The sequence below is a fragment of the Gymnodraco acuticeps genome, unplaced genomic scaffold (assembly GCF_902827175.1).
Source record: "Gymnodraco acuticeps unplaced genomic scaffold, fGymAcu1.1, whole genome shotgun sequence".
In the NCBI taxonomy this organism is placed as follows: Eukaryota; Metazoa; Chordata; class Actinopteri; order Perciformes; family Bathydraconidae; genus Gymnodraco; species Gymnodraco acuticeps.
This window is the reverse complement of record NW_022989913.1, coordinates 1,737,119-1,759,657: the sequence shown is the minus strand read 5'-3', so window position 1 is coordinate 1,759,657 and position 22,539 is coordinate 1,737,119. Positions and strand designations below refer to the sequence as shown.

Below are 22,539 nucleotides of genomic sequence, written 5' to 3'. Positions count from 1 at the left end.
TCCCCTCAGACTTGAAAGGTCACAGCATGTTTCTGTAGTTTCTTGTCTGCTCTGATTATGTTCACCTTAGCTGGGGTGCTGTGCCTGTGGACAGCTGATGTCATTTAGGCTTTATATTCGGAAACTCTAGTGTGGGCTCCTTCTGACATAAATGATGAAGAAACCGTAGAGTTAACAGGAAATGTTCGTTTGTATTTCGAGTAAAGGAGTTCAAAGGCTTTCCCCTTAGACTTGATCTGTTTTCTTACAAATCCTAGCCTTCACTAAGCCAATAATGTGTATTGATTGGATTTGACTGACCTGTTTGCACTTGCAAATGGAAGCCTGTGTGTAAAAGCTACAAGATTGTGTGTCTGTCAGCATATTAAGAGAGGAGACTGTGGATGTGTTATGTCTCTAAGCTATATATGAGATTAAATATACACATAGAAACATCCACAAATCTAGGCTATGAGCACTCTAAAACACTCTAAACAAATGTCAAACTGAATTTTACTCTTTAAATAAGTGTATTAAGCTAATACGACATCCCAGACACTTTTAATTGTTAAGATTTGATGTGGCTGACTTGCTACTTAAAATTGTAGGCATACTTAGCCCCGGAGACTATTCTCATTCCCCAACTTGTATTATTTAGTAACTGTTTAGCTACTTGATTTAAATTGCCAATTTAGTTTAAGGCATTTGACATGTATACTCATTTGCATAGTCACTTAGGGACACAGGGTTACTTTAATTCAGTAGTGAACATATTTTCCTGCCATGGTGGCTTTTCCGCCCACAAGTTTCGGCCATCTGGCGACACCATTTTGTACCTCTTCCCCAAAAAAAAAATGGGCTAAGGGTTTCAAGAGTTGTTTTCCCCAGTAACACATTGTGCTCACTACATTAATATACAGGGGATGGACACAGCAACATAAACACCTGTACGATTGAATGGAATCGAATACAATTGCCCTGCGTAATACTGTCTGTGTGAAGATTGTAATTTGTTGCCGTTTGCTTTATTACTGTGCTGTTTTCTGCTTTAAACTGGATGATATTCATTAAGCTCAATGGTACCTTTATTACTGTGCTGTTTTCTGCTTTAAACTGGATGATATTCATTAAGCTCAATGGTACCTTTATTACTGGGTTGTTTTAGTTCATTGCATTTATTTGTATTATTATATAGTTGGATGGACATTAAGAAACGTTCAACATGCTCTACCCTTTCTGTAGCATAACATTGTTTTACCTGCTCAGCCCTTAAGCATAAACGTAGCCTAGATGTATTTATTTAGTATCATAAATCATGCTGTTTGACTAATGAGACCAAAACAGGGGTATTTATTTATTTATAGTCTTCCGGTTGTAACCTTGTAAGCCAAGGACCCCTTTGTTCTAAAATCTTAAATTGGTTTAAAAAAATATCTATTGATTTTACTCGGGATTAACCGATATGGCTTTTTCAAGGCCGATAACGATACCGATTATTAGTAATCAAGGAGGCCGATAACCGATATTTGGAACCGATAAACATTTGCAGTAAAATCAGAATATCTTGGTGTCAAAATGTAGAATAACACAACTTCTTTGAAATGCCTTTTTATGTTTAATGAACATCTTAAAACTGGTTTCTCTCTGTGACCCTGAGTAAAGTAAATGAAGTAAAACATAAAATAAAAACTACTAAAACTTGTTCGTCACAGTTTCTCCGCTGCGAGACGCTAGACTCCTCGACCCCTAGATTTTACAGATCATAACCGTACAACATGAATGTGGAGTGTCAAAAAGGAACCTTTTTCCCTATGTATAAAATACTGTAAGATATTACAAACAGCACCCTGTTGTGTGGTTACATCTGTTTTTTATAATGCAAATAGACAAAGAATCTTCAGTAACTGTCAGTTGTATAAACCTGAAATGTAATATTCATGGTACAAATCAACATTCTGCAGTTCCTGGCTTACATTCCTATTAAGCATACATTATTTTGGCTAGTATAGATGTTGCAATGATATGTTTTAGGAATATCAGGTAAGAAAGACACATCTGATCACTGATCCTACACAAACGTCACATTTGTTAGTCAAATGTAAAAGCATTGGTCATATATGTTACTACCTTTGCAGCATTCAAACAGAGAGCGCTGCAGAGAGGTGGCATTTGCCCACTGCAGTGCTCTTCTTAATATTGTCAGAGGTATAACCGCGGTGGCAAAACTAATTTCAGAGATCAGAAGTGATCTGAACATTTTCCTAGCGGGAAGCCTCCTTACAGGCGAACACCATGCGAAACACATTGGGAGATGCTGGAGGAAATTACATCACGGTGTTCACCTACCATTTCAGTTTGGGGCTGTCCGATGGGATCAGCTACATGGCTCCGAGCACACAGATCGACTTGTGGAAAGAGTAGGAGCCATACCTTCTTCAACAGCCTAACTTTAAACCATACAGCACCTCCTAAAGTCGGATCTGTGATCATGATGGCATGCTGTGTTAACTGGGTAGCAATACCCACAGTGTGACCTTCACTATGGCTTTGACCTCAGACTAAAATACTTGATTGCTGCAGGAAGTGGGGATTGTTCCAGGGTGTTTCAGTGTTACCCTCGCGGTGGCCTTGTTAACGCCAAGCTGCAGTGTCAGACAGTAGGGAGCCTAAATGGAATTTTGTGACTCGAGGAATGCTTATCCTTTTGCAAACACTCGGTGACACCAAACCCATTACAAGAATTTAATTTGAGATATTTAGTTGTTCTCAACATCATTAAAAACAACCCAGTAAATGTGTGTCTTCTGTGCTGCATCTAAATTACATGTTAGTATTAAATGAGGTCTCGATTCTGGATTAACATTTCTTTTAAATGGTATTGCGTCTTATTCACATGCTATATTACACTCAGTCAAAAGGTGACTGTGTAACAGATGCTACCGTCTCTTTGGGAACAAGAAGTCAATACTTTGTTTTTCATTTTCCCTTCACACAATCCACTGTCGTGTTAGAGCTGCCTGACAGTTGGCCTGACCCGACTGTCAGTCTCAGAGGTCTTAAGCTTCGACATTGTGCTCTCGGCAAGAAAAGGAACAAATATAAAGAAGATATTCTGGGGAAAACGTTTTTTGTAGCTTTTAGAAAGTTACACATTTCTTATGAAACTCATGTAAACTTGTAAAATATTAGTATATGGAAATGCCTAAGAAGGTTATTACTATGTAAGGGCTGGGATGTGTGAGTCTAGGTTTCCTCCGGCATACGTGTCCCTCAGGAACAGGCTTTTTTGCAGCCTCAAAGAGCATTGCACTTTAGCACTAATGCATTATATAAAACTCCCCAAGAGGTAAAAAAACGGCACAGAGCTTTGGACAGTTTGAAATATTGTGCGTTCAGCTTGGAGCACTTTAACTCAGATCTTTGTCATATTAGCTTGCTCCCTTAGCCTCAGATTCTTCCTTTTTTAACGATAGAAACCAATGCCCTGGACCCAGCTTGGCAGATCTGCCATGCACCAGAAAGCCCAGAGATAAGTAAGAGAAGGTGTAACTCTTAAAAGGCTAAATGAAGTGGAATGGGAGGAGTGGGAATGACTGGCTTTTCTTCCCCATTAGCACTCAAATTAATCCACTCTTGTCCGCTCTATAAATGCTGATGCTATAATAAGAAGTTTAATGTTGAATATTTAATTCCCTTCATTATTTTACACTAGCTTTCTAGTCAGTCGCTTGAAGTCCATTTGTTACTCCCCACTATGAATGGTTAATGAAGAGAGAGCACTGGTTAAGCACTGAGATTTCCTGAAAAACTGAAGTGCTCAGATGACCAATAAGCTCTGGTCGACTGTTTAGTTATTTATGAAGTCTATCCAAAAGCTATATGTATTCCTTTTGCAGGAAAATCATCAGCTAATGCATATCATTTGAAAACTATAAAATACAGAGGATCCGGTCTCGCCATTTTGTCTACATTTGGATTTTGGATTTTAGCATTGAAGATATTAATTAGAAAGCACTTTGAAAATGAAAATCACGAATATCTGCTTTGAGTCATTCTTGTAATTCCTATAACCTTGGACACTAAATACCACAAAGCGTCATGCTATTTTAGTTTCCTTTTGCTTTGATGTATTCACTATTTTGGTCAACAGAGGACCCTTATCTTTCCCTGTCAGTCAAGCCATTGTTGAGGAGAGGGACCCTGCAAATGCAAAATGGCACAAGTGATGGATTACTCTTTCATTTGGCAGGCTTTTCATCTGTTGAAATGGTGTGTGTGTGTGTGTGTGTGTGTGTGTGTGTGTGTGTGTGTGTGTGTGTGTGTGTGTGTGTGTGTGTGTGTGTGTGTGTGTGTGTGTGTGTGTGTGTGTGTGTGTGTGTGTGTGTGTGTGTGTGTGTTGTGTGGTGTGTGTGTGTGTGTGTGTGTGTGTGTGGTGTGTGTGTGTGTGTGTGTGTGTGTGTGTGTGTGTGTGTGTGTGTGTGTGTGTGTGTGTGTGTGTGTGGTGTGTGCGTGCGTGTGTGTGTGTGTACACGTACGCTTGTTTGCTTCTCTGCTTGGGAGAAATGGGTGAATTTTGAGATGCAGCATATTTTTTTGGTTTGTTTCACAGATTTGGTAAAAACACATCACAATTCATGAATTTGAAGCCAAAAACCAAACAAATAGCCTGCAATGCAACTCAGAATTCCAAAACCTAATATCTATTGGGTATTTATTTGAACTTTAAAGTATTTAATTATACGGTGGAAGCCAAATAAATGATATGACCTACACATCATAGTATGACCTATGTTGTTGTTGTTCACATCTCACGAATATATACTGTATGTATACAGTGTTTCCCCTACCATTGTCTTGGAGGGGCGCTGCGCCCCGCCAACGCAGCCCCGCCAACGCAGCCCCGCCAACGCAGCCCCGCCAACGCAGCCCCGCCAACGCAGCCCCGCCAACGGAGCCCCGCGCCCCCCCTGAAATTCAAAGTGTTTAAAAAATATATATATACATTATTTTTTTTATTTTTATTATTTGGAACCAAATTGCAACTAATCTATCTCTACTGTCACTTTTCACATTGAACATGTGCTCTTTTATTAAATAAACTAAACGCTTTCATTTTAAGTTGTGAGTTTAGTGTTTTTGACCCTAAGAAACACTGATGCACTAATCAATAACAATAATCCACAGCTCCTCTCTCTGCCCCAGAGGATTGAAAAAAAAAAGATATCCCCCCGCTCAGGCAGCACCCTCCCAAAGCAGTAAACCTAGGGGAAACACTGGTATATACTAGATATGTATATTTATACTGTATACATTTGATTTGTTCTTAGCATTATGACGTAACTCTTAAGATACATTGTCAAGTTATTGAACTATTTCTCACACACCCTAAGCCAGGGGTTGGCAACCCGCGGCCCACGGGCCGCATGCGGCCCTTTAAGCCCTCTGCTCTGGCTCCCTTGAGCTTAGACAAAAATAAGAAGGAAATAAACTAAAAGTATTTGTAGGACTATTTATATTGTATTGCATGGTTGAAAATGTTTCGTATCTTGTATTTTGAGGTGATACTGTGACACATAAATAAAAAACAAAACGGTTTTAATTAGGTCAACTAAAATGGGCGTCACATCCTGCTACGGTCCCGCGCGAGCGCCTTTTCTTGGAAGCGAATAACCTGACCCCTGGCTCGATGAGCGAACTATGGATAAATCAAAGAAAAGTACCGGAGGAACACAGGATTTAATTCTGTGTGGACAGTTATCTGCTTTCACAGCAAACGATGCTGGTTTACCGGTATGTCTGATATGTAGAGAGAAGTTGTCAACGGTGGTGCATCCTTTACGTATCGAGGAACAACACGGGAGAGGAAGACAGCTGACGATCTTCAGTCATAATTCAATGGGGTATGTAATTTATTTCAGAAAACACTTATTGTTATATTCCATGGAATGCTCTTAACGTCCCGATAGCAATGAATATATTAAATGCTTTGACAATAAATACATACAAAAATTAATCTCTGGAAGCCGTAGTTCTGTAAAAAGCACGACCAATCATCTGAGCCGGCCCGGCTAAAGTAACTGGATGGCCTACCTGCCTGTCAGCCTTCCATCTCTGCACAAACTTATATCGTGCCCTCATTGGTCATGTGCGCGTTCGTGTGTGTTGGAGGAGGGGCTCTGTGAGGAAGTCTGAAGGAAGAGGCATATTTTTTCCGGTTGTGTACTTTCAAATTCTAGCGCACTCGAGCTGGTTTCTCCATTCTTCTCCAGCTATATGTTTTATTTATTTCAAAGTGGGCCCATTTTAATAATATTTTGTTCCCCTTCAAATGTGCTCCCCAAGTGCTGTGTTTAATTTATTTTAAAGTAGGCCTGTGTATTGTTTTTAATTCTCCTTATAAGAGTTCTTTGTTTCTTATTAGAGGTTAACAGTTTTATATCATGTAATAAATAGCCTAATAAATGCAAAAAAACTGTTTTTGTCTGATATAACAATAAAAAACTATGAAATATGTTTTGTGGCTCCAGACAAAAAAATGTTTTGGAAAAAGGAGCAAAATGGCTCTTTTGGTCAAAAAGGTTGCAGACCCCTGCCCTAAGCCATAGGTACTCAGACCATTATCAAGCAAGAAGCTAGCTGATTATTTGTGGTTTCCTTTTAGCAGTGGAAGCAGCCTTCTGCGACAGAGGGAATCATTTCATATGCCCTCCTTATGATTCCAAAGTGATGCACCCTGGTGCAAGCCTAAGGAGATTTCCTAATGAGAGCTATTAACAATGCTGAAGTTGATTTGTGTTTGTGAATGCATCCCTATGAGTCCGAGTTGTTCTTCCTGCATGCCAATGGGAAATTATTGAAATAATAAAATGAATTTTAATACAACCCTGGTTTGTTCTCTGGAAAACGATTTCAGAGAAACACTAAAAGCACATATGAGGTGGTTTTTCTGTGGTTGAACATATTGACATTGCACATCCACAAGGCACAGTGTATTTGAAAAGCTGTTGATGCTTATCACTGTAGCCAGCCAGGCTACTTATCCTCCTGAGTGCTCGAATCTTATCCTCAGTGTGAGGCAGAAATGTATTGTGGGAAAGCATCTGGAAGACTGTCTTGTCAGAGACTAAGTGTAGCCTCCTCAGGTTCGGAGAGACTGCTCTGTGGGGCATTTATGAGGAACCTCTCGCTGAAAGTTTTTCAGATTGATCAAACTCTCTGCTCATGCTTTACTCCACCCGAGTTACTGCAGAGAGTAGTCCCCCCCGTGTGGATCGCACCCGTGCCCTATTATTTTTGTATATGGCATTCTTACGTGAAAGTTGATGCCGGTTTCTAATCTCCTTTGATTTTTCTCAAAGGGAATGACTGCTTTAGGAAAGATCTGCCATCAAACACTCAAACAAACAGACAGAATTCAGTACTGCTTTTATTATCTGCATACACATATTGCTGTTTGAAAGTGGCTTACTCTATTCTCTTTAGATGACTTGCCAAATGTACATGATGACTTCATGTTACAAACGGGTGCACAAATGACAGTTATGTATAGCAGACAATGTTATTCATGAGATAAAGCCCTTTGATTACATTCAGGAAGAAATTCACCATAAGAGAAAGAAGTATAGGTTTCTCCACGGATAATGACATCACAAACCAGCATGCATTGTAGAAACAGCTTGTATCTGTGCTGGTCTGTTGACGGTAGCTTGTAAAATGTAACACTGCTGAACAGCTGGTCACCACAGCATTTCTTGGAGAATTAACTAGGCTGCTTTTGCTTTCTCTTCACTTAAACCAGGGGTGTCAAACTCAATTTCATTATGGGCCACATTGGCATTATGGTTGCACTCAGAGGGCCGGTTGTAACTTTAAGACTATATAAAAATACATATATAAATATTTGATATATATAAAATAATGTATTAAATATTACATTATTGCCTCCGCATTGGATTATTATCTGATAGGGTAATAACTTCATAATTAACTACGTCTGAAAGCAGAAGTCTAGGGCAAATAAGTGCAAGTCTCTTCAGTGCGCATGTCACAAAATTATTTTAAAAGAAAAGTCAAATTCTGGGGAAAAGAAAAGTCAAAATCCAAAAAAAGAAGTGAAATTTGAAGAAAAAAAGCAACATTTTGAAGAAAAAATGTCAAATTCTAAGAAAAAAGTCAAATGAGAGATGCATTGTGGGACATGTAGTTTATGGGCAACGTGCTCCTGTAAATCGGCATGTAAACGTATAATAAACATATTATATTATTTGCAAGTTCTTGTGGGGCCGCATGAAATGAAGTCACGGGCCGGATTTGGCCCCCGGCCTTCAGTTTGACACCCCTGACTTAAACAGATACTGAAACATCTTACGATATCTTGGTCTCATAACCTTTAGTACTTCAGGGAAATTGCAATGTTGACGTGTCTATCAGATCATAAAAGTCACCTGACAACAATCTCAGTGAATTAACATTCATCAGAAACACAAATAGATATCTGCAAATTAGACCAAGGGCGGGATATTCAGGTGAGGAAAGAGAAAGGAAGTGAATATAACCATACAGGCTTAATAGTAGAGACTGATTGACATTGAAGGTCAACTGATAAGACATGTTTGGACAAATGGGGCCAACATCCATACTTTGTGATACTAACTCATCCTTTGAGACTTCACAGAGTTGTATTGTATCTTGTCTTACACACTGTTCTTGACCCTGTTACAGTATATGCCTGCCAATCATTGGGATCTCCGCAGCGACTGTGCAAAAAACAGCCATGCATGATGGAAGCGATAAAAGCGATGCTACGTCACTTGAGCTCCTTTCTTGCCTCAGACAAACATTACCAACTGTTGTGCCGATTTCCCCTCAAAGCGACTTTTCCGAGTCTTCTTTGCTGTCATCGCCATCCCCGTACCCCTCGCTGAGTGTAGCATGCAAGAAGTCAGTCTCTGGAGAGGTTCAGGAAGCGCAGGGGGCCATAGGGTGGAGAGGGGGCACGGTGCTGTAAAGTGCCTCAACGTCGCTTCATTTCCCCATTTTAATTGGGCTATCTAAATGCACCCCCGGTTTGTCAATACCCGCCAGGGTCCCAGATAAAAATGATTTGTCTCACGCATTCGCCGGCATGCTCCGCTGTTCCCCTTAGAGAGCGTGCCCCGCCAGTTGTCAGAGTGTAATGGGAGAACGCTCGTTGTTTTCCATTTTCAACGTGTAGCAAGAAAACATGTCTTCCTCTCTCAGTTGTAACGCTCTCGTCTAGTTCCTTTTTTCTCGTACTTTTATTCTGAATGTAAGTAACAAGTCAATATAGGTATGCAGCCTTTTGCACCCAGCTCTTGGGATGCAAATAAACCCAGAGGCACAGGGACACGTGAAAACATGTGCATGCTCTTCACGCATAGACACACGTGAACAGGCACGTACACACACGGGCGCTCGCTGAAGGTCAGCAGCGTGAAGCCAATCTTATCTGTGTTTTTATGTGCTCTGTTTGCCTCTGTCCTTGTCTTTTTCACACCTCCTGTCGCCATGTGCCATCACCTTCCCTCTCAACGCTCGAGCCAGTGTTATCTGCAGACAGTCCTGAGAAAAATTCAGTGCCAAAAGTGTGACCTTGGTGTTTGGACTGTTGAGCTGAAGTATGATGCTCACACAGCGTTTGACTTTCTATTCCATTGTGTATGTCTGAGATGCATTACTTGAAATGGTAGAGATACACATTTAGTGTTTCTCTATCTCTTTCTGTGCAAATGCTGCTTTTTATTCTCCTAACTGATGGATGATAAACACAATTTGGGTGTTTGTGTAATACGTTTAGTCTGATTAGATGTATATCTATATATATGTGTATTTTGAGCTATCCCTGGAACTTATCATGTCTTTAATCACAGGCTGAGGATGAATGTGACATTTATCATTTGAAAGTGCCCTTCACACATGATTGCAAATTATATTATGTTCCATGTATGTGATATAGATACCATCCATTTGCAATCTGGTGGTGAATGAGCTAATAGACAAACAATGACAGTAGCCAAGCCTCGGTAAATTGTGAATCGGGCTGGGAATTCTGAGCTAACAGGTGTTGCCCAGCTGTGCTTTTGGACATGATGACATAGTGCCGGTCTTAAGAGCCCATCAACAGCAGCACACTGACTTTCACAGCTCAGTGTTTACGACACAGGTCAGCATTTTTTCACTGCATGTTCATCATTGACCCAGCCAAAAGGAGAGATAACGTTGTTTTGTTGCCATTCAAACGATTTAAAAGAAAAATATATTAATATAAATAATATGTTCAGATGTAGTTTTTCAGTGTGTTTCAAATGCTGTACAACCTTGTAGAGATACATATCATTTATTCAGTCAATATGTGCTCTTCTGACCCAGACAAACAAAGTTATTTTCTTACCTTCCAGCTGAACCTTGTTAAAATGTGTTGGCAGACTTGTTAGATGTTGCAGACGGATATATTGATAAAGCCCAGGGCAGCTGTGAATCATCCGATCCTACCGCAGTCAGATGATGACTGGAGCTTCCACAGCGGGGCTAAGTGTCTTGTCAGGTGTTGTTCACCTACAGATAACCCTGGAGCTGTGCAACAAATGTTTTCCATACAATAACTCACAAAACAAAGCCTGAAAAGCCAGCAAACAACATCCATCTCACTAAAGCAATGTATCACCGGAATCTATTAAGTGGGGCAGTGTTATCTGACTGGCTTGAGTCAGGGAGAGGCCGGCTCCTTCAGATGGAAGAGGTTGTCAACCTTTTTTCTTCAGTCTAATGAAATGAGCGGGGGATGGGTGGTTGTCACAATGTTATACATTCTCAGACTTGGTAGGGGGTGTTACCAAGTCTATTCAAGCTTTGTGGGGGGGGGAGAGATAAGTCCTAAAACTGCTTGAGCTCCACTCACTCGAGACAACTGTTTTAATCTTGTATAGAGGGTTACTGCTGCACTCCATCTGTGTTGTGAGTTTTACATTGCGCTAAAACGAGATTACACTACAGATGAAATGGCTCATGTTGTGCAACTGACACACTACACTACATTAATGTGACTGACAATTCATTTGTCTCTCCCAGTCTTCTGTTAAGACCACCAGCCAATCATCTTTTCAGCTACCTTTTACCACTGTGTGATTTGTTCAGCGATTTGATCTCAGGTGAATGTGACATTTGAGTTGGCACCGACTCTTTACTCCCACAAAAATACTTTTTCAACTCTCCTCAGGGGTGCGTGGGTGTGATAATTATTCTCCAGAAGGTGCTCTCAAACTCTCATGAGCAAAAGATAAGAGGTTTCCAAAATACCCAGCTTGACTGTTCTCCTTTCTGCAGATAGTTGTGATTCAAATTTGAGGAAGCTTTTATAAATGATGCATACTTGAGATCCCATTTTTCTCTTGGTAAGATCAACACACAGAGCTATTATATATTTATACTGTTTTTTAGGAATTATAAATTGAATTGCTTTTAAATCAGATGACCCAAATCCCATTTGTTCTCAACTAGAAAGAAAGTTAAAGCAATCTTTTCTCTTGCTGAGAAGTCAGTTGTATGCACAGATCTGCCGCCTGCAGTAAACTAAGACTGTCTCCCTTTGTTAACAACAAAGAGAAATGTAGAACACATAGCAATTTGCCATTTCCTTCAGCAGATTTCAAGGCTTTCAACATTGCTGCTCTTTGTGCAAACCTTCATAAGTGCTTTTTTTTTTAAATATCACGCTGAATATCTTTTTTATATGTTATGGTACTGAACTGTATCAGCAGCACTTGCCTGTTTATATCAATGGGAGTTGCACACGCCAACAATATGTCAAGTTTATTTTCCCTTACAGGAAGTATTTACATGTTATGATATAGTTGTAATGAGTAATTTAATTATTAATGCAACATGATATTATAAATGAAAACATTTCTCCCGGACTAGGGCTTGCAGCGTCAGCAATGCTACTGATATATAGCGAAACCCATCATTACATTGAGGGCAATACATTGTCGAAGCATCGCTGCATGAGTCAAGTTACAGTCCACACAGTATTATTGGGATAAATGAGCAAACCTCTCCCCAAGGCCCCGGGGCCCTGTGATCTATTAAGGCGCTGTCGTCTCGGATGGTGAATCTCAGAGAGTGAGAGCATTTTTGGGGAAGAGAATGGTTGTGCTGACATCCTCTCCCACTTCAATCCCTTGTCCTTGTAGGACGGAAGAGAAAAAGTGCACCAGAGGCTGACTTGGCTGTTCCTCTGAGCTGTCATAAATCCAACTGAACATTTCTGAACATCTGTTGTGGATGATTAGCTCCACGGCTAGCAGAGTTTGACCAGAGGGAGTGAGAACCAGTGTGTTTGGGAGTTGTGTGTGTGTGTACACTCAACGCCTTGCTGATTTAAGAATGAGGATTTTACATATTTATTTCCTTCTGCCTTTTTTTTTGCTTTTTGAGCAAGAGAGAGGGAGAGAGACCCTTTTTTCTAGCTCATTATGCTCAAATCATGTTACTGCACAAGCTATATTGGAAACGTCCCGTGGGAATGCTTGCATGTTTCAAGGTCACATTTTGTTAACCCCTTGGTTTCAGTAATAATATCATGGCAGATTGATTTTAAAATATATGCATATTTATGCAGGAGTCCCATTCGAAACAGGACCGACGAGTTTAGACTCATGTAATCACTTTATTGTTTTTCTTTAATGGATTTTTTATCGCTTCTTATATTTATTTGTTTATTAGTTTATTTAACAGGCACGGAGCACATTAATACACAGTGTTGTAAATGCGCCATTTAGCCGTGTAGATTGTGGACAGATGTTTTAGAGACACATTTAAAACAAATATACGATTTAAAAAGTACATTTTAATCAATAAAAACATGCAACAAAGAGGACATGCCAGACAAACTGAAAAAATAAGAACGAAGAAAGGCAAATTGTGATGCATTATTTGACACTAATACCATTTAATGCAACCTGTAAAGATAAATGAAATATTTTATTTGATCATATATATATTTCTGCAAAATATGAAAGTACAACCCATAGACTCTATCAATAGTGTCCACCTAATTATAAAATACAATACATATATTTAATATTGTACTTTTTGAATAGCTTCCCTTTTTTAGTTTAAGATAAGTCTGCATATTAGGTCACATGCTTCCCTTGGGAGCTGGTCAATAGATAACACCTAATAAAGTATACATAACAACAGGTGTACTTTTACCTGAGAGCTTTTTTTCCGCATGCAGGTGCACGTCTAAAACGTTTTTTATTGGTCAGGGTTCAAAAAGGTAAGACCCTGCAGCCTCCTCCCTCTCCACACTGAAATTTGACACCAGTGACATCACAGGGTGGGTTTGGCTTCTCCCGGCAGTCCCTGAACTCCCATTCAGTGTGTGAACAAGCTCTGCCTCAGAAGGAGCTCTCCCCCCAGCCACATTGCTCTATAGCCACAGCTGGAAACATACTGCTGGGGAGCCAAAATATCCTTCCTCTGGTTTAATGAAAAGCTGTGAATGGAATAACTGAGCACGAACTGGAGACTACTTTCGCTCGCACACTTTTTTACAAGACCTCGTCAGGGATAATCTTTCTTGGATACCACTGGAGTTTCTTTTCTAGGATTCGGATACTCTTTCTCTCTTTCTCTGGAATAAGGAATACAACGACTTATCTATAAGTGGACCTAATTGAGATGCATTGGTAAGTGTGAATTATGTACCATATAGTTGTTGTTACCTGTCACTGAAGAAAACACAAGTTATAACTTCTTAAAAACACAAGGCACAGGTGCATTTTGAAACTGGTGTGAGTTTCTTAGTCCCTGCACTTTATTTGTCTATCCCTGTTCCTGTTTGTGTACCTCTGAATCTTGGGATATACCTTTTACAAGATTCCTCTTATATTAAAAGTAACAAAATAAGATGATGTGATACACTTCAATGGTCAGGTATTTTCTTACGATTCTTTTGTCCCTTTTTCTTTTGTCCTTGCTCACTCTTGCTTGTTAAGCCAAAACAATAGTTTAACCTCGTCTTGGCTTAGCTCTATTGGCTGGCTCTCTGGCAAATTGCCCTGTCTGGTGCGAGCCCTCCCCTACGTATTCAGAGGACTTTGAATAGAAGGGCCATAGAATGTCCCCTAGCTACCGCTGCTAAGGTGAGGCGCCCTGCCGTTCGACTGCATTAGGCCTACACCGAGGCCAAACAGCCTGTTTTTCCAGTTGTCTTTATCTCCCTGGGCAATCTGGAGGGTAAAGTTTCTGAGACAAGAATTCCAGTGAGAAGGAGACACTGAAACACTTTGAAATCCAAGATAATTGTAGAGTAGTCACAAATGATGATCTTTCATCAAAGTTTAACCTGTGAAAACCTGTAAAGTAACCTCTAAACCTAACCTGTAAAGTGTGATTTAAATGTTTAAAGTGTGTTCCTTTCACTGTGATTATCAGCTTGTTGGAATATACTTAACTTAGAAACTTTTTCACCTTTATTTTAACAAAGAATGTAGTGAATGATCCCCTTGGTTGTAACATTTTCAATATAAAACCCTTTTATGCTTTTATGAGAAAACTTTTGGACTCAGTTCATCTCGTTCTTGGTCACAATAAATGTGGCAGTTCTTGCACAATAAGCAAGTTGCTCAATACAAGGAGCCTGATGTCAGTAGGAAAATATCCTTTTTGCAACTTGGTCTTTTCCATCATAGCTGTCTCAAGCTTTCAAAGAACATACTGTGGACAGCAAGTCAGTCTCCTTTAGTTTGGCCTATGAAATGGCAAGATTGTCTCTCAGGTCTGCCTAACTGCAAAGGGCTTTCTTAGTTGTGCTAGAGCCTAGTTAGCATTTTAAATTAATGTATTGTTTATGTTTTACCTTTTTTAGTTAATGATTCAGCACGGCAACCCAGGGTCCACAACACACTGCTGTTAGTCCACTCCTGGGGTAGTAACTGAGACTTGATTAAACAATAACCTTGAGGCAAAACTTAAGCTGGACACTTTGTTAAAATGTCTGTTCAGCTGCTCAGTAGCATAAACAAACAAGACAAAAAACTGTCATCCATGGTTGTTTGTTCAAACAAAGCCAAACCCTATCCACACCGGTCGACCTGCAGGTCGTCCTCCTTCACCTCCACCAGGGAGGCCGCTGACCCTTCATTCCACTTTTACGACTTTGCTGGAGTCACTGTGTCACCAGTAATGTTCTAGAGAAACATTAAGTGACCTCAGGAAATAACTAAGCAATTTGTCTACCAATGTTCCTTATTAAGTTCCCGAACCAAACACAAAAGTATCCTTCACTTAAATAACTACCTCGTCTGAAGTCTTTCCTCTTAAATAAATTACTCTGTGTGCAACAGTCAATCATTCAATTTCTCTCCCTATCGGAATCCTCAAAAGTAATTATGGGCAGAGCATATGGATTTTTCCATAGAACTTGATTTCTCATCGTCGTTGAATTGGGTGATGTGTAATGGCCTGTTAACGCATGATGGATCTGCTTAATCACTGTAGTCCCAGTCGGGACATGAAAGAGGTTGCTTACAATCACAGATCAATGTCTGTGAAGGTGAATGTGTCAGTGGAGCCAGACATTTGTATATGACAGAAATGGACAGCTTTTGTTTGGTTCTAAAAGTTCAAAGCTTTGATGCAGTACCTGAAGTATAGACATATTTATTATTAGGCCTCAGACCTTAACATGCCAGCAGAGTCTCATTTGTTTCTGTCTGAAGAATATTTGCTCATTGGTGACAAGGTTGTTAGTAGTTGTTTAATGATGACAAGGCTTAATCCTCTGTTCTGTACTAAATAACACGTCCATGCTGGAGGGGAGAGTGTGGCTGATATGTCCTCCGTTATGTGCAATGTCAATCAAAGGCCATCGTCTGTGAGATGTGTTAGCTGTGCTGATAGTCACTGTTTTGTCTCAGTTGTTTCACTTCTTTCTTGTAGTCAGTCGCTCATTCATTGTGACAGGTGCTGAGGAGAAGGTTCAGAAAGAAGGGCTTCTTTGCCACTAAATTCAGCAGTGTTTTGACAAGAACGTTTTTCCTCTGTTGCTCCAAGCAGACAATTTGTTTGATTGAACTAAGGGTGTCTATGTTTGACACACATCTACACAGGCTTGCTAAACACACGTTAAGGTTTTGAGATCTTATCCAAATAAACAGGTTTATTTTAGAGAAGGTGATGTTATTTTTGTTGCCAATTAGTATTGAATAACAAATGTTTTGTAAGAGCTCAGTGCATCTGTGGCAGTGTGCTCAGTAGTGTCTTTAAAGTGGATCATAATGCTCATGATATTCAGCTTTTCCCTTACCGTCTGTACTTGTCTGTGCTAATTTAAAATGATATATTCTAGTGTGCATTCAAATGTCTCTTTACATGTAATGCCCAGTTATAGCAAGCCACCTGAGGTAAGTTTTCTGCTAATAGCCTTGCCCCTTTAATTTAAACCTCAGCTCTATGCAATACAGCCATGAGTTTCTCAATGGGAACACAAATCCACTTTCTCAGAGAGGACATTTCCCTCCTAGCACAAAACTCATTTCAATTCCACATCATCCCATTACGCCTATTTGATTGAAACATTCTCCATTTTCCGGGGCAGCTGCAGTTTCTGTACTCTGTATGTATGACATTGCCAAAGCTTGTGTTTTTTATATGTGAAATGTATAATGAGGTATGTTGGAGACATACAGTGGTCATGGTACATAGAATAACATACATCTTCCATGCATTAAATCTATTCCTCAAGAATAGGAAAATACTATGAATCATGCTTGTTGCTCTGTTGCATTATACATTGTTTTTTTATAGCATTGAATTACTGCATGATTCGCTGCAAATATCTTATAGATTTTTCTCCAGAAACCAGGCCACATGTGTTGCTACTGGACAGCCATTAAAAGGGAATTAGAAGTCACACCTTGACCTAGCTTCTGTGTATGAGTGGATAACTGATGCTAAACTGCAGTAAAACAAATACAATTGAATGAAGGTTTGATTTATTTGGTGCTTGGATCGGGGAGTATAGTCATGTGGCTGATTTATCCCTCTGCCTCCACCTCCGCCCTTGTTTGTTCAGCCTCCCAATTTCTACAAATGCCTGGCTTAGACTCGGCTTTCTACTTGATTACTTTCTAAGACCTCCTGTCACTTCCTCCCAAGTTTTGACTTCTTGTTCAACAGTCCACTGCCTGTGATCTAAGTAAGAGTGGCTCCTTACTACAAATAAAATATCACATAAGGGAATAATAAGTCTTGGATACCCATACACAGATTTGGACATACTCCTACTGTTAGCATCTGAGAGTATGGCATGTCTGTTGCATGTTTTACAGTGGGATGTATTCAGCATCATTTTGGCTTTTGTTCATCTTGGGGTTCACCCTCAAACACAGGCCGTGACTCCTCTTCCTGCAGAACTCTGAGGTCCCTGGCTTGTTTTGCGGAGATGGATGGAGATTCATTTCGTTTCATTATAAAGCCTGACTTATTTATAGCCTGCCTGCGCAGCGCCTGTTGGCCCACTGTGGCCCTGTAAGGATGCTGGGGGCTGAGGCCTTGATGAAACATTCCTGTGTCCGGGGGGTATTCTCTGTGGAGAGCAGTGCTTGTTTAAGGGAGGGCAGCGAGGTGACAATGCAAGAACCATGGGCAAAGCCACTGAAATCTAATTCCACAAGCCCTGCCTAGCTACAGAATTCCTGTTTAAAAGCGTTCACCAATCACAAGTCTTGCACTGTGTGGGTGTTGGGCTATGTAACGATACCACATAGTCTAACAACTCTATAATGTGATCTGGTCCTGTGAAAGTAGTTACCACAACAAAATAGAAGAGGGAACGTTTCAGCTCCCCTGAAAAACACTTTCATATCTTACTTATGTACACTTTGGAGTTTGGAGTTCCACAGCACCAATCCCAAACTTTTATCTGGAGCTCCCCTTCAGCCTCGGAGATTACCGCTTCACACCCCTGAAGCAGGGATGCTGTCTGCCTGGTAATTTGATGGCTAATCCCCTGCCTCTTCCCTACAAATCTCTTCCCTGATAAAGGGGTTGCTTCTACATTAGTAAACATGGCAGACTTGACTGCCTAGGCTGACAAGAGAACTGGTTGAGAAAAAGGGAAGTAGAAGGATAACCAGTTCCTTCTTTATAGTTGGTAGAAAAGCCCTTTTGCATCTCATGATTGGAAACTAAAGATTAATAGTTAAATCATGCAAATGCCTGTAAGCTTCATGGAAAGGCAATGTACTATTATGTACAAGGTAAATAATGCATAGTATGTGTTTGTACATGTTGAGCAATGCATGCAAAAAAAGCCCTTGGGGAAGAAGCTTTTAATGGTGAGATGTGAATGTATTGCATTATACATAGAGTTGCCATATAGCCAATTGTTAATGCATATGCATTACCTTTTTGACCCGAATATGTTATCCTTAATGATCACTGCAATACTGCCGCGACTAGACACGATGGCTCACTTAAAAGGAATTCACTTCCTCAGATCTTTCTTCACAGGCTGACACTGGACCCACTTCGTGACCAAGTGCTGCTAGATCACAGACTGTAATCCTCACAAGACTTGTATTGGGGTGTGTTAGCCCATGCCCCCTGCATAATTTCTCTTACCTTGAGGTTTGTGCACCTCCTGTGATTGTGCATCAACAAAGCCTGGGAATCCAAACTGACGCCTCGAGCACAAACATGCTCCACAAAGATTAACAGCGCCTGGCAAGATAGCTTTTAACCAGGATTTAACCAGTCTATGGAATGACTTCATCTTGATGACTGCAACATTGGCTGTGATGGCTTTTCATTTGCTGACCTGACAGAGGCACTTTAGGTGTCAGGGCGGATCAGGTGGGGTGAGTGACGGGTCCTGTCCTCGCTTGTCTTTCTCCAATGTGTAACGCCTGGTGTTCACTTTAATCGTTGTCAGAGAGTGGGATGAAATGTCAGGGACAATTTCGTTATATTTCAGCAGGCCAGTAAAACAACACAACTATTCAACTGGACTGCAGTGAGGCCTCCAAGTTCTGCGTGTTTGTGCATTTTATGAAACTTTCTAATCATGCAAGCAGTACACTTTACCCACACAGCTTTGAACAACACATATAGTTTGTATTATTTACTCATAGCACTAGCTCTGCTGTTATCTAGGGCTCTTAATTCCGTCTCTACATCTGATTGTTATTCCTGGAGTGACCTGATTTTTAAGTTTTACTAATTTTTCTATAAATGGTACCAGTTCATTCTCTGAAGATAGCATCTCTGGCATCTCCACTTATAATTGATGTTCTTCTTTCATAGAACACTTGATCTAAATAGCTTGATTGGATGTATTGATACTCTTTTAACCGGATTTAACCGAACAATTTGATTTGTCAATAAAATCCTGTGTCTCATTGTCAGTTTAGAATTTCTCTAACTGGATGTCTCTGAGAGGTATGTCTATCTGTGTGTGCACTGTGTGTTGTCTGTGTATGTCTTGTTAGCCAGAGACTCTACACTGGTGGTAATTGATAGTCTGGAGGCTGTCTCAGCTGCAGGTAAATCCTATCTGCAGCTGTACTGTGAGGAAAGGGGTGGGGAAGGGGATAGAGTATAAATAAGTTCTCCAAGGATTTAGGATTTCAGAATAACTAAAGGGGATGTAGGAGGGGAAAGAAGACAAGATAGCATAGCTAAATGACAGGGTGGTAGTTGGAGAAATGTTTAATATGTCAGAGGTTCCTCCTCTCATACATTTGAAATGTCTTCAAGTTGGTACAGGCTGCATTTTATTCGCGCTTACGTCACGTCATCTTTGCTCAGTATCCATTGCTTGCCTAGTACATAAGGCTAAGTGCAGAGGCTTGAGCATGGCTTCTGCCTCTTTTAAAATGTTTCCATCAGATTGAAAGAGAGAAATTCAGCCCTATGCTTTTCCCAGGGAGATGCACTGTGAGAAAGCAAGAGAGAGCAAAAAGGAGAAGAGCACAGAGAGATTGGTCCCAGTGAGAGATTCATAGGTAGTAATGAGGGCGTTGGTGGAGTGCAAGTTGTCGTGTTGTGGCTCCGGCCTGTCAGTATAATGGACCTTGCTAGTCAGCTGGCAATCGATTGTACTGCTCACAACCTCATCTGCCTGTTGTTCTTCACTCTTCCTGTCTGTCAACCTGACACACAGAGATGGAGGACGAAGCAGAATCCTCTCCCAGATGACAGATACAGTGTAGATACTTTCTCATTACCTGAAAGGTGGCATGAGGTGAGGTGTGAAAGACGGCAGGTCTGACTCAACACTTCTGACCAATGTAACTTCCGGCTTAAGGTTGCATTAGAAAACGTTTCCCAACCGGCTAATCCAAATGGTAATGCTGGCGGAACACAACCGGATTGCTTTCCATTTTTTCTTATATCCCACTCGTAACAACAATTGAATACAATTGTTAAGATAAAGATTGTCATCAACATTATTAGAATGATCCAATTACATAATCTGGAGACTTAAAAATAATGTCTTTTTTTCTTACTAGTCTAAAACAATGAAGAATACAACTTTAAACTGCGTGTGTCCACACCCCAAATATCTGAAATGTAGTGGTGATACATAACATGACATTGCTATCACACATTTAAGAAGCTGGAAAAGAAGGTATGGCACATTTTCTTCAATATTTACTATAATGATAGACATTGATCATCAAAGTTATTGTTATTGCTTAAAAAAAGATCCGCCTTAATTGAATAAAGCAAATGTTTTCAACGTCTGCTTAATAAATAACGTACAACTATAAACTAATAATCAAATGTATTCTCAATTGATTTGCCAGCAACATAATGAAAATATGTTGGGCCCTTTGTTACTAATAGAGTATTGTTGCTCTGCTCATCATTTAGGACACACTCTTGGATTAGATAGTAAGTCTAGACAGTAAGAACAGACATGTCAGGTTTATTGTTAGTTTAGAAGCTGCATCTTTTTAGGTAATTGCTCTAAAGCGCACACATAGTTTTTAAGAGAGTGGTACTTGTTTGATGAAGATGGTCTAAGCTGAGAATCCCTGCTTCTCTCGCCCTTTATCGACGTGTCCCTGCATATTCCACAGTCATCTCTTGCACATTTTAAATCCCCAGGCCTCCTGAGAGCAATGGGGATATATGGTTCCATCTGTTCCAACAGACTGGCTAGTGGCTCAGACAGAGAGAAAGAGACAGAGAAGGAGACATGGCCAGGGAGCTAGAGAGAGAGAGGAGGAAACAGGGAAGGAGAGAAACACAGACTGACAGAAAGACAGAATGGCTTATTAGAATCTGCCTCTTTTCACTAGTTGGACAGTGGCTGAGAGGATAGCCGTCCTGAATAAAAGGCTGGAAAGAAGTTGGATTAGGATTTAGGGATACTCTTTTTCTCCCCAAGGCGACTAACCCATGTTAAATCTGTTTTAGCTGTTTCTGGGAGACCAGGAGTCTTGGGTTTCCTTTGTGTAACACATAGGTGTTTTGTTTTAAGACTGATCTTAGAACAGCATATGTTATGTGCCTTTGTAGATTCCTTCAAACACATTTCTCACCTTCTTTCTAAAAAGGACCTTAAGCTTTGCCCTTAACACTATCAGGTCCAATGTTTCTGTTTCCCACCACAAAACCCTGGTTGTATAGGAAGTGCTTCTCCCAAGTTAGTCTAACCCTTCCCAGTGTCAACACTGGGTTTGTTCCTCTGCACTTTGGACCACAGAGGGTTTTGTCTTTGTGTATTTGACATGCTTTGTTGTAGGCAGGAATAATAAAACCATTGTGTCCATATACTGTACAGTTTCATCTGCACGTACCAGCTCTGACTGAAGCAAAGTGAATGTAGGCAACACATACGGTAGATAAGGATGTGCTCTCATGCGTGCAGTTGGACAAGCGTAGACTATCAGCACAGTACCAATGAGCTAGTAAGTGACCAGTTCTTTGAGTAATATATGCTTAGAAGTCTACCTAATCCTTCCAATTTAAATTGTCCTAGTATTTGTCTTAATCACTATAAAACAAAATATGTATGTACAACGTCAGCACTATGGATACACTTTTGTATAAAAATAACTATTTTTGAATTAAAAAACAAGACCAATCATGGTATTTGTATTGGATCAGACTCATAATAAAATATCCTGAACATTCAAAAGTGCCCTAAAGCAGTTCTGCTCATTGAGTTGCATCATTTTCTCTAATTACCAGACGGATCAAATTGATGGAAAGGGTATAACAAGTTCTTGGCCAGTCTCACAGTATGCATGCCCAAACTTAGTACAAAGTATGTGGCGAGCAATTACCAGAGTTGCTGCTCTGTGTGAGCACTGGGGCCACAGCTTGGTTCTCATGTATGCCTCTGTAGGGTCCCTGTTGACCAAAGAGCTTCACTCCCAGCCCGTTACAGTCACTAATCTGGCCTGACACCAAGCTGATTTACAATACCCCCTACCCTAAGCACTGGCTCACTAGAGGTAATTGATTTAGAACAGTGTAGAGACACCTGCTGAATAGCATGAAGCCCTCAAAAGCCCCTTCTGC

General features: G+C 40.3%; 1 protein-coding gene across 28 annotated transcripts in view; it reads left to right on the top strand.

Moving 5' to 3' along the window:
• The window catches only part of LOC117541926 (receptor-type tyrosine-protein phosphatase F), a 173,924-nt gene that overhangs the window by 38,280 nt on the left and 113,105 nt on the right, over positions 1–22,539 (top strand). For 27 of the 28 annotated variants that reach the window (XM_034209465.1, XM_034209429.1, XM_034209494.1 and 24 more), the window contains exon 1: positions 13,374–13,688. The exons of the other annotated variant lie outside the window; for it this stretch is intronic. The gene's annotated coding sequence lies outside the window, so the exon portion shown is untranslated. Of the gene's footprint in view, positions 1–13,373; positions 13,689–22,539 lie in introns of those variants that run through there. 28 annotated transcript variants of the gene reach the window in all.